We start from the raw sequence: 20,668 nt of genomic DNA on the forward strand, positions 1-20,668 counted from the left end.
CCATTGGCCTGAGCTTTACAGTTAAACTCTCCCTTAGTCAAATCTAATCCAGAGCAGTGTGAACTTCAGTTGTATCACAACCTGGCAGCGCGTAAAGCAAAACGGCGTGTCTTCAAGTAATAAAGTGCAGTTTGCAGCCGGCCTGAACGTTAATGTTTTGCAGCCTCCTCTCGGTTTCTTGCGTGCTCTCGTTGCCTTCTCTTGCTCTTTCACCTCCTCTTTTTGCAGCCAAGGCCTCTTTCCCATAACCCTTTCAGACCTGTGTGTGAACGTGACCTAAATAAGAGACCGATCTAAAGGCACGTCAGCCTTGCACACACCCACTTGTGTGTACTGTACTGTAAGCATTCTGTTATACTGTACGACACACATTTTTGTAGGAACAATTTCCTGCTTGGGGTTATGGGCGAAGGGGAAGTGGTGAGCATGAAATATGATGTAACTACAGCGTTGGTCTTCCTGTGTGCTCCACTAGACCCTGGGTGTTACCCGGAGGCTAGTTTTCATTGTCGTTAATGGACCCTTTGAGCCGCCGTTAGGCCAGTGGACTCAGTGACCCTCCAACCAGCTTCACGCAGGCCCAAACGGTCATAGCATCATGTGGCACAAGTGACAGATGCTCCAGAGTTGCAGAACAGTAAATTAGTGGTGCCGAGTGTAAGCATGCTCAGTTGTGGCCATTTGTTTATTAAACATGTCACCGTCAGCACATTGCAAATTGCAGCTGGCTTGTTTTGAATGTATGAAAGAGGTCCATTGTATGTGACGGTAGCAGACACTTGTTGGGGACGTGGCTCGTGTGATCGACCGCAGCCGTTTGCAGACGGCTGATGTACCTGCTGCCACCGCGGACGTACGCAGCGAGCGCGTCATTACTACTACATCACTGGGTCTGTCTGCACTGTCTGAATATTCAGGTTCGGCTCGTCAGAACCTGTCACTCAGTGTCAACGTGCGCTTTTGCGGAGCCGGTGAAATGTGTCCACAGTAGGAAGCAGCCCCATATGAAGCATTTACTGTAGGCTTCTCTGCAGTCTTTAGTTGACAGGGTTCACCTTGGGGATTCAGGGATTTCCAGCATCTTGAGCACCTGAACCTCGGTATCTGAATGGTGCAGTATATACATTTGTAACACCTTGTGCACGGGTGCCAGTGTTTTACATCGTAGGAATAATTATCAGCCGTATGTTAATGACGGCTGCAGAAGAAGAGGTGGCAGCTACTGGTGCTGCATGTAGGACGTGAGCTCCAGGAGCTTCCTGTCGCGGTGTGAAGTCACCTGCTAAAAACGGAGACAACACCTCTCTCCCTGCCTGGATGTCACACATTTACCTTGAAAGCGCACACCCAGAGCCTCCAGTACCGTACAGCCTCCATACTGTCATATGTTAGTGTTCTACTTCATGGCTTTTAGCAGAGCAGGACGTGTGTCGTGTGATGTCTGTAGGCTTGAAGCAGTTTGTGTTGCAGTCGGATGTCTTCACCCCATTATGATAAACTGACTAGCTACAGATCAGTGGGTCCACTAATTAAAAAGCATGTCGCACTGACGCAGCTATACAGTGTAGTAGCAGCGCTCGCTATCACAGTTTGCTTGACTCTGATGTATGCAGCGAAAAAAAAAAAGTATAACACCAGTTGCCTTAAAATAGCCCGGAAAGCCATGTTTTTCCTCTCCATAGCAACAGTTCAATGTTGAGCACTGGCTTGGAGTTGATGGAGTGAATTCTCTCAGCACCCTGTTCACCCTGTGTTGCGTTAGTGTGTGTATTTGTTTATTTGTGGATGAAGGTTTTTCCTAGACTGTTTGTTTGAGTCCATCTCTGTGGAGACCAGAGCTGAGAGTCTCCTGCTAGGTCACATAATGAAGTCGTCACTGTCTGTTATCTGCTGTCAAACCTCCAGAGGACAATATTTCATCTATCCGCTATTATTGATGATATTGATAATAGACATCTGTGGATTCTATAAAAATGCATGTATTTCATCCTGCCTCATTTTAATCTGTCATGCGCATGAACCCAGGAGCCCAACTACAGTACTGTAGATGACGCTGTATCTATTTGTAGCAACAGTGTAGACACAAACAAAATGTGCACAGACACACAAGCGCAGGGTGTGTAGTGTCAGTCACAGCAGGGGTTGCATCTCTCCAGATGGCAGGAGCCACCCACACACTGCCAGTTGTTATACAATATGTATTGTATAACAGCAGAGAGCAACAGGGCCCCTCCCTGCGCTGGAGACGCAACTCACAAACACACATGAAGTTATTCAAACAGACACACACACTGCACGCACGCAGGCACTGACTGTACATGCACAGCACGCGTGATGTGGGTGATATCCAGCCCAGCACCGAATGCGGCCTGCAAAGGGAGAGCTTTATCAATCAGCGGGACAGCTGTGCGGTGGCCCGGCTGCCAGCCAGCGAGACAGATCGTCAATCTGTCCGCTAGCCAGTCGCGCATCTGTGCAGTGGGAACACGGATGCGGAGCCGACCGGACTGGAGGACGGTATCGGGTATCACGTGCCGTTAGAAACGTGCTCCAGAGCAAAATCACCCCATGGTATTAAACACGGCGAATGTCATGATGGGTGAACGGAAGGTTTAGAGAGAGAGTAAAAGTTCACATACTGTTACTGTTGATAAGCAGGCAGGAGCAGCTGCAGTGTGGTCACTGTACATGGATCAAGGTTTGTGGACGATGGTCCAGCTGTTTCTGTTTTACTGTCCGGTCTGATGCAGCTTCACAGTAGCTTCTCTGTTTCATCTCAGCTTCAGTTTGTTTACTGTCTGTCTCTTTTTGAATCACCATCTTTTTTTCTCTCTCTCTCTCTCTTTCTCTCTCTCTCTCTCTCTTTCTTTTGTGTTTATGTCTCTTGACCTTTGTTAAGGAAAATCCATTCCTCCAGCTTTGCTCTCTGAGCTGGTGCAGGTTGTAGTTTTTCTGCAGATGATGGACTGCAGGGGTTGTATTTATGTAATCATGTCACCTTTCTTCTCACTAAGTCACCGCTCCCTCTTTCTAACCTCACTTTATTCCTCTCACCACTCCCCTGTTCTCTGGTTCCACCCTGGCTCCTGCTTTTCTCTTCTTACATGCATTATATATGTCTATTATAAAAGCTCCCTGAGAGTCAACCGATGTGCCCCTGCAATAATATGACTTCATTACAATATATCCCACATGTCCTGCTGCAGTTAACACACATTTAGTTTCTGTCTGTGTATTAGTGTGTCTACAATATGTGTGTCTGTGTGTGAGTGAGCCCAGAGCGCCATGTGATGATGTAATGAGACACTAAGCAGAATGGAATCCCCCAAACACCACACACACACACACACACACACACACACACACACACACACACACACACACACACACACACACACACACACACACACACACACACACACAAACAGTGACCAGCTGAGGTTGCTGTACAGCAAAAGGAGCATATAGGAAAGTCCCTCCGGTCAAACACAGATGTTTTCATTTCATTGGATTTACTGCAGTAAATTGCTGTAATGGCTCCCCTCTGTGCTCTGGCCTTCAGCACGTGTGCACGCACGCACGCACACACACACACAAATAGTACACTAGGAGAAAAATGGAAGTAAAAAAGGTAGAAACAAATGCATCAGACTAAAGAAATGGAAAGAGGAAAGATAGAAAAGGATCAAATACAGAGAACAGCTCTGTGGGGGGAGATTAAAGGTGTGAGAAAAGGAGGACACGATGGGGGGATGTCTTTTTTCTGCCTGGCATGGTTCGTCAGAAACCCGAGTAAATTACTCGCTAAATTAGACATCATTGGTGGAAGATGTAATATCTTGGTGGTGAATACTAAAAAAAAAGTTAATGCTCAATTTGATTTAATTTAGTATGCAGCCTGCCAGTGAGCGCAGATGGAGCAAGGGGAGGAATGCCATGTAGGCTTCGAGTAAACACGAGCGATGGAGAGACGGCAGAAAAAGAGGACGAACCGGGACGAGAGGAGTCGGAGGGAGGCGGTCTCACAGGACCTGAATGTCACACTGAGGCCGAGAGCGTCTGTGTGTGGGTCTACATCATGTTCATGGACTCCACATGGCAGCCGGCCATGACGGCCCTGCCTCGGCCCACACCCATTCATACTGTAGTAATGATGTCATCTTTTCACCAGCCACACAAACGCACTGTCGCTCTCCCTGGATCCCGCTGCACCGCCACGTAGGAAATAACACGCCTCTGAACTAAACCGCACGCTCGCACCGGGCTTTGTTGTGTTGGCTCATTGTCACCGTGTCGTGGTTTCCTGGGACATGTGATCGGAGTGAGGCGATCGTTAATGTTATGAGTCACACCTACGCTCCTCCCGGTGTGGGTCAGGACGCCTGCCTCATGAGGAAGGTTATGCACGCCTGCTCGCTTGCAGACTTAATGAGGACTTTAATGGAAAGAAGCCATGACTAATTTCACAAATTGCCTCCAATGACATGTCAGAGTGGCTCCTGGTTGAGCCCCCTCCTGGTCGGACCCGTCACGCTGCAATATCAGCTTCGACAGTTCGACCTGTTCTACACTACACCTGTCTCATCAACGGAGTGAAGCCCACACACAGAGGAATAAGGCCGTTAATGTGCCTCTGACTGTTCATCTGCAGTCATCATTAGCAGGAAACTAGGGTCGGGTCACGCGTTTTTCTCAGAATGAAGCCGACTGGCTTCTGCTGACGTTCTGTCAGGCGTATCTCTTAAAGCAGGATTTGCAGGCATCAGTGTCTCATGCGCGGATGCCAGCCTGATGCAAAATCCACTCTGGGCGTCTTGTAAGAACCTGGTTAATTATAACTGTTGGGACAGCTCAGCTTGTGTCTGCAGGTAATTGTATTTGGGCAGTAATGGGACACGCGCCGCGTCGCCGTCAGCTCGTTGCCGCTCATCATGAGCCGCGTGCGTAGTTAGTTAACCAATTGAGCGTGATACTGAGCTGTGTGTAAAACATTCTCATTGCTGATCTGACAAGTGTTTCCTGTGTGCAACACACACGCACACACACACACACACACTGACAGTACTGTTGCTGTTGCATGTACGGTGGATGCGTGCTGATAGAAGAGAGGAAAAAAGCCTAAAGGTCACGTAAGGAAGAAGGAGAGAGAGAGAGACGCGGTGACAGCAGTGAATGGCAACAATGAGGAGGCATCGAGGGGGATGAGAGAATTAGACGTGAAAGACGGAGACAAAGGCAAAACGCAGGCAGTGGAGGAACAGGAGAGGAGCAGAGTTAACAAGGCGTAAAGAAATATTATTTCCCCAGACTGAGCAGCCGCTGCAGGAGCCGCAGCCAATAATGAGTCTGACTCCATCAGCCGTGCAGATTGGTGATAGAGCAGTACAGAGCAGGCGTTCTCCTGATCCCGAGCGGGTTCTGTTGTGATGTGCCGAGGTTTGTTTGTGACTCTGCTCCCCGTGCGAAGGAGGCTGCTGAGGGGAAAGTGGCGCGTTTCACCTCCTGGCCTCAGACGAGACACCTACATCTGCTGAAGTTTGTCTGCACGCGACAGAACCCAGATCGGGTCCCACAGACACCCTGCGTCTGGCTGACGTTGGGCTTGTAGTTGTTCTCCTGTCACATACAGTCGCTTTGATGCACTCGATTTAATGTCCTCCTCTCTGACTCAGGCGTTTCCCTCCCTTCTTCTGTCTGAGTTTCCAGCGTATTGTTGCTTTGGTTCAGTCGCGTGTGTGTGTGTGTGTGTGTGTGTGTGTGTGTGTGTGTGTGTGTGTGTGTGTGTGTGTGTGTGTGTGTGTGTGTGTGTGTGTGTGTGTGTGTGTGTGTGTGTGTGTGTGTGACCAGCGTTGGTAGCGTTGTCTCAGGAGTTCTACAACGGGCTTTGAAGATCATGGAATAAAATAGAGAGAGAGAGAGACGCTCAGACGAGTTCCTTTTTCTTTTATCAAACTGAGTTTTCATTTTTTTTCTTTTTGCTCCGTCTCTTCTTTTATTCATTCTCCTCTAACGCTTTTGTTATTATCACCCACCCTCATCCACCACAGAGTTTTTATTTTTATTTTTAATGTGTGTTAAATTCAGAGTAGATGTGCAGGATGTTTGGCTTTAACTGTTGAGACTGACACCCAGTCGAGTTGCTGTCCATATGATTAAAGATCCACCACACAACTACAGTAATAACTGCAATTTACACGTCTGAGTTAAAGGAAAGGAAGAAAGTGACTCACCTTAAGACATGACTGGTCCTTCACATCAGGACACGGCTGTTGCATTAACCTCTGACCCCCCTCCCTGTGGGAGTCTGTCTAACCACAGGCCACGGCTGCTGCTCCATTTATAAATTGGGCCACAGTCAGCAGGAGATTTCATACTATTACCTGCTAGATTTGCCTTTTTGTTATATGTGAGCTCAGTGGAAAGACAACACTCTAACCTTGGCAGGAAGATGTTTTATTCATGGAGCTGTACAGTGACGGGCTCAGACATCTCAGCAGTAGTGCGCGATTACATGTTTTAATTTTACATATATACTGTATCAAACTGTCATTTTGTTTTCACAGTTAAAGCTGATTATTTGTTTTTTTTTCCCTGCTCTGCACCAGAAACAGATCCAGACAGACAGTCTGCGCTTTTGCTGTAATGTGCTTGAGAAGCAAACCAAAGCATGTGTTTACACTATTGGTCATAGAGCCTTAGTGGGAGGTGGGAGAAGGCCTCCAGCCTCCAGCTGTGGTGCATGCGTCAAAAGCTTTGGCTCAGATAATGTCTGTTTCCTCCTCTGGTTTTACTATCATCTTCTGATGCAAATGATCCAGTTTTATGAAAGCAATGTCCCACTTGTGATACATTAGGAACTTTATTGATCTTCTTGCAGGTGTGTAGCCCCTCTGTGCTTGTTAGTAGGTGTTATCTAAGTAGTGTCAACATGAATGTGATTTAGGGGAAATGTGTGTTATTCTATTAGAAAAGAGTCTTCACAGAGAACATGTTAGATGTTGAACAGACAAAAAATCAGAGATCTTACTCTTCTTCACATTGATTAGGTCAAAACATGTTCACACATGTTCAAGCTATAACCTGCAGACAACAACTACAGGGGTATTCATTTGTCCTGTACATAGAAAGTAGATTTAAAGTGGAAACAACACCCGCAGCCCAGAATATGACCCGCTTCAATGGCTGCCTCACAAACAGCTCAACATGTGTTTACTCGTCCCAAAAGAGCAGACATCAATAATAAACTCCTTATGGTTTCATCAGAAGCGGACCATATCAAGCAGGAATGGGAGAACCATGGCAGCCCACACAGCAGGGGAGCATGGGGAGCAGCGTTTTATTCCTCCGCTGAAATCATCTGATGTAATTACAGAAGAAAAAATGTTCTGAACCCAAAATAAAATCAGCGTTGTCCTGTGAATGTGAGCTGTGAGTCACCGGGAGGTGAAAGTACAATATAGTGGCTGAGCAGGTTTTTACCTGTCATCAGTTCAGAAACAAGTACAGTATGTGCTGCCCTGACCTATTAATACTCTGATTGATTGATTGATTGATTGATTGATTGATTGATTGATTGATTGATTGATTTGTTTGGTTTCATTTATTATTTTAAAGCAGCTTTTTTGCAAAATTTCACACCGCAATTACACAGCAGTGTATCCTCCTCAGTTGTTGAGCCAGGCTGTCGTCACGTGTCACTGCTGGTGTGATTCTGTGAAGCAGTACAGTAGAGAAACATGCTCTGTGTGTGTGTGTGTGTGTGTGTCTCTGCAAGACTGAGGTCGTACACATGGGCCCACACACTCGCACAAGGTCCAGTCGTCTGGTTGCCGGGCAATGAGCTCACAGCAGTCGACCATAAAAACCCTCTCGCCATCAATCAGCCACAGAGTGCTCTGCTCTAGTAATGATGTCATCACACACTCACACAAACACACACATCCCATCCATTTTGTTTTGACCTTGGGTTGCTCATAGTGTGTATTAGTGGGCAGGAGGAATGAGTGGTGATTGCCATTGCCTTGCAAAACATCACGGGGCAGGATGCAGTCTGGTATTGGCCACATCAATCACACACACACACACACACACACACACACACACCTTAGTAAAGGGATCGTCTGTGCATTTTTTTTATGTGCCTCTGTAATGCTCCACAGCGCACCCCTGTGGTTACACAAAGTCTCACATTAGTCCTAGTTTATGTGATCATGTTCTCTAAGCGTCTGTAAGCACTTAGCGCTTTAACAGTGGTGAGAGCAACACAAACCACAGACTTTAATGGAAACAGGCTTTAATATGTCTTGGTGATCCGTGCAGTACAGCTGTGTGTGTGTGTGTGTGTGTGTGTGTGTGTGTGTGTGTGTGTGTGTGTGTGTGTGTGTGTGTGTGTGTGTGTGTGTGTGTGTGTGTGTGTGTGTGTGTGTGTGTGTGTGTGTGTGTGTGTGTGTGTGTGTGTGTGTGTGAGAGAGAGCTTGTAGCATTTAGAGTTGGATTGGAAATGTTTTATGTTTCATTAATCCAACTTGACAGACTTCATACAGGCCTGGAGAAGGTGTCACCGATAGGAAGCTTCTTTAGCAGCACACAAACAAGTGTGAAGTCTGAAACGAAGTGACACCTTTCTGTGCTGTACAATCACATATATGCAGACACAAATCCCCACTTTCTATGGAACTAACTACCCCAGGATGACACACACACACACACACACACACACACACACACACACACACACACACACACACACACACACACACACACACACACACACACACACACACTCACTCACTCCAGCCTGGCACACACACAGCTGGAGGGCTCGGGGCCAGCACAGTGAGGTGAAGAGAGGGGTAGGAACACTAACTGGCAAATCAGTGGCCAATTAAAAATGCTCAGCGCTGTGCGTTGCTTGGGTGTCTGTGTGTCCTTGTTTGGCTGCCAAGGAGAGGGCTGGCACACAAAGCAGGCTTCCTATTCTCTCAACGCGGAGACGCACACACACGCACGCACACACACACACACACACGCACCTGGATGCGTCTAACGCCATTGTCTTTGTACAGTAGGGAACTGTTAAATGCCTGCCCTTTCGCTGTATGTATGTATGTATGTGTGTGCGTGCGTGCGTGCGTGCTCCAGCCAGTGAAGCCAGGCTGTGTAACCCTACAGGACGCCGCTCTGACGGTCTGATTCACGCGGTGGCATGCTTTGTCATGAATACAGAGGAGGGCTGTGCTCCTGGGTGATGGGTGTCGACAGAGCTGTGTTGCAATAGTGGCCTCCTGAGCTGATTACTCAGCTAATTGGACATTAGGCTGTAACTATAACACTGTGTTTTATTGATAATGAGTAACACCCAGCTAGAGCTTAATGTCACCTGTAGCATCCACAGAGTCATGTCTCCCTCAGGTCTTTCTGTACGCGTGTGGGTTGATTCCTCACGTCCCTGACCGTCTCCTACAGGAGCAGGAAGCTGCTGTAAATGCTGTTTAAAGGAAGCATCAGGACGAGCCAGAGTATTGTGAACCTGGAAGGGCCGACCTCCCTTTTATGTTTCTCCACCGAATGATTTGTATTTGCTTCCTGCCTTGTGATCATGTTGTTCTTTCCTTCCTCTCAACAGTATATTATCAGTAAATTGGGCGTTAAAAATAGTCCAGGTCAATACCAGGAATTGTTCTAGTGGCACAGAGCTCACGCAGCTGGCACGTGCACGCTTGCAGGAACAAAGCAGCAACGAAAGAAAGATGTTGTTTCTTAGATAAAAGGTAGCGGCGAGGAAAAAGGAAGCCGGTTTCTCCAGACGTGTGTGCACCCAAGATAACATTCCTCTCCGCTGCTAGCACCTACAGTAGAGCCTCGGAGAGTTGACTCCTCGCTTGTGGAATGGCAGATATGCTGGAGCCTAGGAAAATGGGGCTGTGGTGGAGGAAGGCATTTCCTTTACGTTACAGCGATGGTCAATCACTTGGTCTGTGCAGACACACACACACACACACACACACACACACACACACACACACACACACACACACACACACACACACACACACACACACACACACAGTTGTCAGACGTTACGTCAGTTCCCACACATTCTGTGCGTGTGCACGTGTGACTGTCACATGTCCTGTGTTGCAAAATCTTTATAAATATGTCATAATTAGTATTGTATCACTTGCTAACTTGCATTTTTGCAGCTTTCAAGCCTGTAATTGAGTAACTGGAGAGCAAGCGTGACCTTCAGAAGCCGTTGTTGCCGAGCTTGTCCTCCGAAACCAGTACTTGTGGCTGCACATTCAGCAGCGTGTGCTTTTTAGGCCAGAAGCCTTTGGCAGAGGTCGCGGCGATGGCGGGTGGACAACATTTTGCATGTGCACTTGGCGAAGAGGGAATGTAAAGAATGCAGGCACTTCGGGAAGACGAAGAGTCGACTGAGTTCACAGACGTGATGGTGGTGTGATCAAGGACAGAGAAAGCCTCTCCTCAGTCATTGACCCATCGTCCTCCTGTCACGTAGATGCATGTTCAGTCTCATGTACAGCATCAAAACTACATATAAACTAATCTCAGGTATTGTAGTATTCGCCTCAAAGAACTTTTGCAAGTTCTGGAGCCAAGGCCTCCTCCTCCTCCCGTTCCGCTGACATTCGAGGGCTCTCCACGCTCCCCACTGTGCCTCGCTGCCGGAGCCAGTGTTTGTGTCTGCCTCTTCTCTGCCACCATCTGTTTCTCTCTGTCTCACCGCCTCTCTCTTCCTCTCCGTCCTCTCCCTCCGCTCCATCTGGCTTCCCTTTTTGCCACCTCTGGATTGCCTCTCTTCCACCTTCCTTTTTTAAACTGCTCCGCTGCGTGTGTTGCTCTCTGTGCCCGTCCCTTATCCGCTCTCACTGGTTTATTACTATATGATGGATTTCTTTGTCAGTTGCTGTTTGCTAATCCATGGCCTGAGTCCACAGCTATTTTTCTCCTCTGTCTCTCCGTCACGTCTTTAGTAAACTCAGCCCCCTGTTGTTTTCTGTTGCTGCATACATCAACTTACTCCTCCAGTGTCCTATCCCCTGTTTCCTGTGCTGTTCCCTATAAAATATTTTTCTGTATTGATGCACAACACCCACTGTCAAATACGCACCTCATGGGCGTCCTATTGCCTTTAAGAAGCATCACATTATATAAAAAGGCTGACATTTATCATGTGTGCAATCCCAGTCGTAGAGTTGTTTGTCTTTTACCTGCAATCATCAGGAAGTCAATTAGGGTACAGATAGACCTTGTCTACATGTTTACATGACAGGCTAATCAAATATCTCCGTGCTGCTGCTGGGAACTACAGGCACAACAAGAACAAACAAGGAACGGACTCCGTAAATACGTTAAAATAAATCAATAAACTCAGCAAATAGAAAATCTGTGTCAAATTGAGTAAATTGTTTCCACTCTTGCTTTCTCTGTGCGTGATACTAAACACAGCTGGCACCGGAGTGGGTGCTTCATTCATTATTTAATATTCTGACACGGTGCGAGGATTTAACTCTTAGTTTGCCTTGTCCTGGGTTTTTGCTCCCTCTCAATGGACAGCGGTCCAGGCAGCTGCATTACAGTTAATGTGAACGTCCCTCCCTCTTGTTTTGAAGGCCAGTGAGCGTTCCTCTGAACCTCTAACATGCAGGAACGGATGAGGCACTACCTCACCTGGACCCAGCAGGGCACGCGCCTCTAGTCTGCCCGTAAGGCCGCCATCACGCCGCCGCCACTTGCCTAATTAGTCCCACAGTGTGAGCCCTGCCTCTCGCGCCGCTGCGTGGGCGCCTGCCTCAGCGCGCTTGTTGCACTTTTGATGTTTTAAAAGATGCACCGGAGGTTCGTAGCGAGAATGACGGTGACCTGTATATACATGTATATGCAGAGCGGGTTGGTGTCAGAACGACAAATATGTCGCTCCAGCTCTAGGTCTGGATGAACGGAGGTTCAGGCACACTTTGCATTCTAGCGTCGCTAGTTTGATTTGTATCTGCAGGAGAAGTTTATTGTCGTTTCTGCCGCTTTGACTTCCGTTGCTTTGCTCCATCAGGGAGAGCCGAGTCCGCCAGTCGGCCAGCTGCATTCTGGGACAGTCTGGGGCCCTGGACAGTAACCGCTGACCCGCCAGAGGGGAGGGCCTGGACAAGTTGTGTTGAATGAGGTGAGAATATTCCTGTTCTTCTTGACCTGATGTAATTAAGGAAACCGCAGAGTTTGTTGCTATTGAAGCTGAATATAGCAGATAAAGACCCACGTGACCTGAGCCTGTGCTTTGTAAGCTGGCAGAAAGCGGTCGACTCCCTAATGCTGAATCATTAGTGACAGACTGTTACCATGATGCCGTTCCAACCTAAGAGCTGTTAGTGTGACTTTCATGTGATATTTGACGTTATTAAGTCTGACATCAAGGACTTTTCAGCGATGCGCCCGCTCCGCAGCCAAGAGCTTGTTTTGCTGATGAATCTGTCGCTGTGGTCACAGCACAGATGCATGTTAAGTCAAGTACACTGGATGGTGATGTGAGTGAAGTGACAGCGTCATCACATGTGAAGCTTTGCAGTGAATGAACCAAGGTTTTTGCCCATTTGTAGCTGCAGCAAATACAGCTTTTACAAAGTGGTGACTAAATGACAGAAATGTGTTTTTCCCTCATAATAGTCCGTCGCTGGTGCTCATATTTATTGCTTATGCATGTGTTGAATTGGGCTCATTGATGAATTTCTCTCTCCTCACTCTTTAAATGACTGTGTGCAGCAGATGCTTTGATTTCTCTCTGAATCACTCGCAGCACGCGCCGTCGTTCTGCGTAGTATCGGTCCCCAGAGGAGGAATTCTCTTTGCACTCCCTCCCGTTCCACAGTGAAGCTGGATCACAGGGTCAGCTGCAAAAAAGCACGTTTGGAGCTGCTGCACATCATCTCGCTTGCAGACATATCAGCCGAGCAAATCACAAAGGTGACCATCCTCTGCGTGACTTATGGCCCCTGGTTCCTTCCCTCGGCTGCTTCAGTGTTAACACACATCAGGCAAAGTTGTTCAAGTTCTCATCTACACATTTAAAAATCGGTATTATTTTCCCCTCAGGCATCCTCTGTACAGGATGTCTGAGTGTTGCTGTCGTGAGCAATATCAAGCTGACGTGAGGGGGGCTCTAAAGCAAACACTAACCGACCTCCAGCTGCACATAGAGCGAAAGATTAATGTCCGACTTCACCAAAGCGTCAGGAAACTAATTGGCAGGTTGAGTCTCAAGGCAGCACTGATCTGTCCATCCACGAGCTAATAATATGCATCACAAACTAATTAAAAACATTTCATTATTGCACCGCACCGGCATCAACAGCGCAGGCATTAAAAAGTAATTGTGAAACAGACAGACTCTTCTGGACATTAAACGTGTTGATCGCGTTGTGACTCGGGTCCCAGTTTTTACCCACTCGTTCGGAGCAGTCGGAGTGAACTGCGCTTTCAGTCTTGCTTCATTAGCGCGACATTTTTATCACAAACGGGAAGTCAGAGTATATATTTGACCAACAAGTGAGACCGTGACCGCGCGTTGAAACGCTGCAGAAAGGGCCTCCATCTTTCTTTTGTATTGCGCCGTGCTAATGAATGTGTGCGAAGCTGTGTTTTTGCTCATTTACATTATCGCCCATTTCTTGTTGAATCCAAAGAGTAAAAAGTCTGAGTGTGGGTGGGTGAGAGAGAGGGAGAGAGAGAGACACGGTGCTATTCTTGGCGGGTTGGGGAAGTCTTGGCTCCCTGGTGTATGGGAAAAGTGCTCTTGGCAAGTCTTGAACCGAGGCATTCAATTATGCTGTCCTCCTCAAACACACACACAAACACACACACATGTTGTCACATAGGAGTATAATGAGTTGACTCAAACGTGTTCGCTGACACATAAACACTCTGCAGGACGTAAAGGTGTAATGCTCATCCTGCGTGAACAAGAGAGAGAGAAATACCTGACTGAACCTTTCTCTTTCTCGCTGTTGGTGCCTCTTACACACACTCATGCGCATTCACGCACACACAAAGCGAGAGGAGAAAGACTCACTGCAGTCTCAATAGAGAGATGTCTAGTAGTACTACATTATGCCCCCAGGCCCCAAGCCAGAGTTTCACTGTCACTCACTCACACACACACACGCAGCGTTACACACAACCTCCTTGAATCAGCCCGAGGAGTGGGAGGGTGACTTCTATCAGCTAATAGATCTCCCACGTCCGCTCCTCAGCGTCTCTTTCAATCTCTCTCTCTGTCTTTGTCCTTCTCGTCGCCGTGATACTACAAGGTGACATCACTGTCTCCATCCGTCTCCTTTGTGCGTCTCCTTCATTTCCACTGACTTTTATCTTGCGCTCCCTCCCCCCTGGTTTTCCTCCTCGCTCCACCCTCTCACTCTCTCCTTACATAACTGCTGTCATACTACAGACACGCACCGCGGTCTTCTAGGCAAAGCGGGAGTGTGGTGTTGAAAGTGGGTCAGGGTCAAAGAGTTTGGTGTTTTGCAGGGAGACAAACATCCACCCCCCGAGACAAACGTGTGTGAGAGCGAGCCAAAGCATCTAAAACATGTGATTTGTCGTTCAGCCCGTTACGCAGCTGCACACAGGAAATGCGGCACACAAAACACTCACTCACACACACACACACACACACACACACACACACACACACACACACACACACACGCTGCTGCTCTTTCCTTACTTTGAAAGGCCCACCCAGAGAATGTCACTGGGATGGAATTTCCTTTCAAGTGTTTGTGTGTGCATAAACGGACAAGTGTGTGTGTGTGTGTGTGTGTGTGTGTGTGTGTCATCGCCCCGAGTGCAAGAACAGCAGCCTGCACATGCAAACCGATTTGCATACATCCAGAACAGACTGGAATGTAAATATTTAAATCCCAACTCAAACTATAGCTCAGTTAGTTAATTATAGGATTATGTCAACTCAGTCACTTGAAGACAATTAAGTTTGCCTTTAAATCCCTATTAGAATTATCGGTATGTTGCATTTTTATATTTTAGTCCCATGAGTATTTGTAGGTTGTAAATGATAAAGAACAGTGTGATATAATCGCTTCAGGCTTTCCAAGGACACACACTGCTGCGTGTGCAGCCACCTGTGGGTTATGCTCAGAGTTTGAATGATGGCTCTGCTCTACAGCACGCCGCTCCATTGTTTGCTGCACGCACGTCCTCAGAGGCGATGGGGGCTTGTTGCATAGAGCAGGAGGCTGAGTGGTGTGTGTGTGTGTGTGTGTGCGTGTGCGTGTGCGTGTGTGTGCGGAGCCTGTCTGACATATTTGCCAGTGTGCTCATGAAAAGCTGTAACACATTGCTCACAGGCACATATTGTATAGACAAGGACACATGCTGAGCACTCGCCCACCTCCTGTGTCCACACCATGTCCATTCATGCCCGTTAGTGCCAGTCTGCCGTCCTGAGCCCATCACGGGGGGCAGGTCGCCTCCACATTCGCCTCTCTGTTCCTGATGTGGATTCATGGAGGCACCATCACAAATATGCCTTTGTGTTTCCTCATTATACTGAGCGAGAAACATCACAGCCCGACATCGTTTCATATCATAAATCGGCTAAATGGCCGATTTATGATATGTTAAGACACCTGCCGGTTCTGCACATTACACGTTTTAATACACGTGGGAAGAGACAAAAGTGTGGTAGTGGTAGTTGTGTGGGTGGAGCGACTGAATGGATGGTCTGCTGATGAATGGACGTGGAATTACACTGATGTGTCTTTTTCCTCACTCGTCTTGTCAGGGTTGTACTTTTCTCTTTTTTTTTATCCTTCTTCATTCGTTTAGAGAAAATCTTTTCTCTGCAGCTGCCTCCCCTCCCACATTCTGCCTTTCTCCCCTTTGTGGAGTAACACACACTCTCTAAGATGGATTATATATTGTCTTTGATATAATATTTGGGTGTTTACGTCTGTGTTTGCCCGCGTGTTTGTGCATTTGCATCTTTGTCTGCTACGGTTTGTCTTCATTGTGCCTGCGTGGGCGTGGGCACATGTATGGATGCTTTGTACTGTACATTTGTGAAAAATGAAAGGGAGACAACGTCAGTTCATCGCTTTTGTGCCGGCATGAACGCAGCAGCACGCATGTGTCCATATTTATGTGTGTGTGCGTGTGCTCAGTTGGATTATAGAGCAATAGAGGAGCTTAGCAGCGATTTGCCCATCCATTCCAGTCCCTCCCTAATCCTGTACACACACACACACACACACTCATGTCAGTGTGTGTGTGTGTGCGTGGGCTCTAATAGTGTATGTGTGGATTAGTAGGTTTGTGAATGGGATGTGGCCTAGGCTGAAGTAGCACAAAGCGCTGCCAGCAAGCTAACTCCTGGCAGCCTGGCAGAGGGGTTTGTGAGGGAGACGGGGTGAAGGGGTGTGGAGAGACGACTGAAAATGCCCCACGGTTCAGAGGGCACTGCCGGCTCCATTATGTAATAGTTAAAAAGGTTATGAATGATGATTAAGATGCAGCCCCACGGCTATTCTGCCTGCGTGCATGTTTGGTTTGTGACCATTAGATGGCTCTGCACCTGCTGCCTCACAGGCTCCTACACACACACACACACACACACACACACACACACACACACACACACACACACACACACAGTCACATCAACACACACACACACACACACACACACACACACACACACACACACACAGTCACATCAACACAGAGACAGATGGAAAGACGTGGATAAACAAGAGAGCTGAGACTTTAGCTGACTGAGACGAACAGAGGAAAGGATGAGTCAAGAGTGTAGGAAGGCGGGGGTCGCCGTTGTCACAGACTGCAGAGTGTGTGAAGTTTGCGTGGGCGACGAAGAGCATGAGAGTCAGCGTGTGTGTGAATGTGTGTGAGTGAGGGAGCGGGAGAGCAGAGACGCCAGTGATAAGTGTGTGTGTGCGTGTGCGTGTGCGTGTGCGCGTGCGTGTGTGTGTGTGTGTGTGTGTGTGTGTGTGTGTGTGTGTGTGTGTGTGTGTATATATATATATATATATATAGAAGCTTTTCATCAGTTGCCTTAGTGACTGGCTGCGACTGGAAGTGTTCTCAGCTCTGCAGAAGCACATGAGAAATTAAAGACAGAGAGAGTGGAGAAGTGTGTTCGGAGCAGGACTCCAGTGCTGCCTGTGATTTACTGGCTTTGCTCTTTTATTTGATGACCTGATGGTAATGCTTCACTTTTGTCATGACTAAAAACTGTAAGTCCTGAGACTTTGACTACAATGAAAGTTTGTTAACGAGTAGGAAATTTACTCTCAGTTCTCATTTTGACTAAATAGGGAAACCTTGGGCATTTGAACATCACTTCTAGTTGTTATCAGCCTCCAACACACACATGGATTTTTGTTATTAAATGCCAAGAAACAGTTATTGCCGGAGCAACAGATGCATTCTGCTGAGAGGTCACCTGACCATGACACAGACTCCCGTCTAGTCTGTCTTCCCCTCCACATCTTCTCTCTCTGCCTGTGAGTTTAGATTAGCTGGTTCAAAAATACTCACCCACTGTGTTATCACCATGGTGCATGAAGTATCCTCCAAAATAAGATGAAAAATGAGTCTGTTTCTTGTCACTTCCTGGACTTTCTCTCCTCCCCTCTGGTTACATGTTGCTCACGTTGAGTGAGGGCGACCAACACAAACAGGATGTGTTTGTAGCCTGTTTAGACCCACTGATTCTACTGGGATTCATTACCCTTGTGTGTGCGTGTGCGTGTGTGTGTGTGTGTGTGTGTGTGTGTGTGCGCATGTGTGTGTGTGTGCGTGCGCGCGTGTGCGCGTGTTACTGTCTTACGTGCGAGTGCTCCCTCCTCCCCGTGCACATGCCACATCTCTTAACACTGAGCAGCACTTCATCTATATTTACTTCCCATCGGTCCTTAACTAGGTCAGCTAACTAGCAGAAATAGACGGTCACACCGCCAGTGAAGTGATCGCTGGTGACATCTAGTGGTCGAACGGGGGAAGTGCAGCCCTGAGCTCATACCTGCAAAAAGGCAGCGTCTTCGTGATGCAGGTGTCTTCTCAGGACCTAATCTTTGTGTACATACAGACATGTGAGTTGTTTGATGTAGTAAATGTAATAGCCTGGTTTTTAATGATGAGCTGATGAGTAACTGATTTATTAATAAAGTCTCCCTGGGCTCTGCCATCTGTCAGTGACATGTCATAAGTAAATATTATCAAGTCATGTTCACAGAAACATAAATAGCTGCAGTCGCGCTTGCAAGCATACATGTGTTTTCCATGTGTCACTCTTTCATGTACTCTCTCTCTAATCTCTGCTGCTCACTCTCCTCCCCCCTCCCTCTTTGTCTCTCCCACACTACCCTCTCTGCCCTTCTCACTGTGACACCCTGCCTCCCTCCCTCCCTCCCTCACCCTTTCTCTGCTTGTAAGCGGTCTCTGGGCGTTCAGCCAGCTGGCGTGTGTGTGTTTTTTGAATGAATACCTGATGAAGTTGGCCAAGCGAGCTGTGGGAGGGGCTGTGTGTGTGTGTGTGTGTGTGTGTGTGTGTGTGTGTGTGTGTGTGTGTGTGTGTGTGTGTGTGTGTGTGTGTGTGTGTGTGTGTGTGTGTGTGGGGCAGACAGTGTGAGAGTGCTGGCTCGCATTCAGCCCCTTGCATAATACACGTTGGACTTGTGCATGCGGGACTCCCTCTCTGTGGGCGTGTGCGACTGTGCGCTACCAACTTTGTGGGTGCGCACGCAAGCGTTTGTGTGTGTGTGCGATCACCTGAGTGAGCGCTGTGTGTCAGTGGTAGTGACGGAGCTTCCTGCCTCGCTCTTGTGTGTCTGGGGTTAAGGAAGGCTGAGAGCAGTTTGCAGCACAGTACACTGAATCTGCTCGGGATTTTCCGCTCGAGGGAGACGGAGAGACTGAGGGTGCTGGAGACAAGAGACACGGCTGAGCGAGGAAAGAGAGGAGTTACAGGAGGAGAGGATCGAGGGAGAGAGAGGGTGAGAGAGAGAGAGAGAGAGAGTGTGCGAGCATGCTGCAGAAGTGGGCTACTCCTGCTCCCCTGGTAAGTACACTTCACACACTTTTCCTCTTGCTCTGAATCAAGTGCGTGTGGGTGGGAGAGAGTCAACAAATGTGTGTGTGTGTGTGTGTGTGTGTGTGTGTGTGTGTGTGTGTGTGTGTGTGTGTGTGTGTGTGTGTGTGTGTGTGTGTGTGTCCTGTACGCTTGTCTTGTTATATCACAGCACGTCAGTTGGAAGTGCGTACTGCGTCTGCCCTAGTTTTTCTACAATCGACTTTGCTTGTTTCTCCCATCCTTCCATCGTCCTGAACTTCTTCTTCTCTTCTCACACATTTGTCTCATTCTTTTTCTTCCTCTTTCCACTCACGGGCTCTTTCCCGTCTCTCCCTAACTCTCTGTCTAAAAGCCTCCTACCCTGCCCCCCACCCCTCCCACCCCTCAGCCATCGGGTTGTTGAGGGGTGAGAAAGTGCAAGTCATGCAACTCTGCCTAAGTGTTTGTTTTCCGAAACAGAGTCTCTCTTTCTTTTTGCGTGTCTCCATCTCTGTCCCACTGTGTTTGTATAACTCGTATCCACCCTCACTATCTCTCTCCTTCCTTCTCTCTCCTTTTCTTCTGCTTCTCCAGCTCTTCGTCTCCATCTGTCAATGGCAGATCCTCCATTACTCTGTCACTATCCGACCATACTGTGTGTGTGTGTGTGTGTGTGTGTGTGTGTGTGTGTGTGTGTGTGTGTGTGTGTGTGTGTGTGTGTGTGTGTGTGTGTGTGTGTGTGTGTGTGTGTGTGTGTGTGTGTGTGTGTGTGTGTGTGTGTGTGTGTGTGTGTGTGTGTGTGTGTGTGTGTGTGTGTCATCGCTAGTGGAGAGCGGCCGTGAATGAAGTGGTAGCCTTCTCAGAATTCCCAGGCTGGCAAGGGTCCCCATAATGTGCACACACACAGGCACACGCACACACACACACATAAACACACACATGCAAATTCACATGCAAAAACACACATCGCATAGACAAAAGGCTACAGAGGGACGCAGAGGAAGAAACAGAGAAGTAGAGAGACAGAGAATTGTGAGCCTGCAGCAGCACTGTACTTTCCAATTGAACTATATTTAGCAGTGAGATAACGCATCACGTTGGATTTATCTCTTTGATCGCGATTATGATTATGACTGGGCAATCACACACACAGACTCAAACGCAACACACATCTATGCTGCTTTCGACAGCACTTATCTAAATGCTTTCGCCAACAAATAATGGAAGTGTTGATTAGTTCTAATGTTCTGTTTTTATTATTATTTGTTTATCTCCACATTCGATGGTCTGACACTAACGCTGATTGAGCCCAGTACTCAACGCTGCTTTAACCCGGTTTAACCCTTTGTGCTGCAGCTTGTGGCGTTCCATGCTGTTGCTGGAGGTTTGGAGCCTCCTGTTACCTCAGCGGGAGCATTTCCAGGTGGCTCATACGCAACTCGCACTCATTCAGAGGCATTTTTAAAATCATGCCACACATAACGCCCCAAGTCGGAATGCAACGATAGATGAGCACGTTTGTTTAGGGGATATTTAAAGGTAGCTTTGTTTATGGACCGGACATAC

General features: G+C 47.8%; 1 protein-coding gene across 1 annotated transcript in view; it reads left to right on the forward strand.

Annotated features, from left to right (window-relative positions):
- Nucleotides 1-20,668, forward strand: part of atxn1a (ataxin 1a) — a 59,107-nt gene that overhangs the window by 26,347 nt on the left and 12,092 nt on the right. Inside the window, 1 exon segment of the mRNA XM_029166179.3 lies at nucleotides 12,074-12,184. The gene's annotated coding sequence lies outside the window, so the exon portion shown is untranslated.

Source organism: Betta splendens, chromosome 11 (assembly GCF_900634795.4).
Source record: "Betta splendens chromosome 11, fBetSpl5.4, whole genome shotgun sequence".
NCBI lineage: Eukaryota > Metazoa > Chordata > Actinopteri > Anabantiformes > Osphronemidae > Betta > Betta splendens.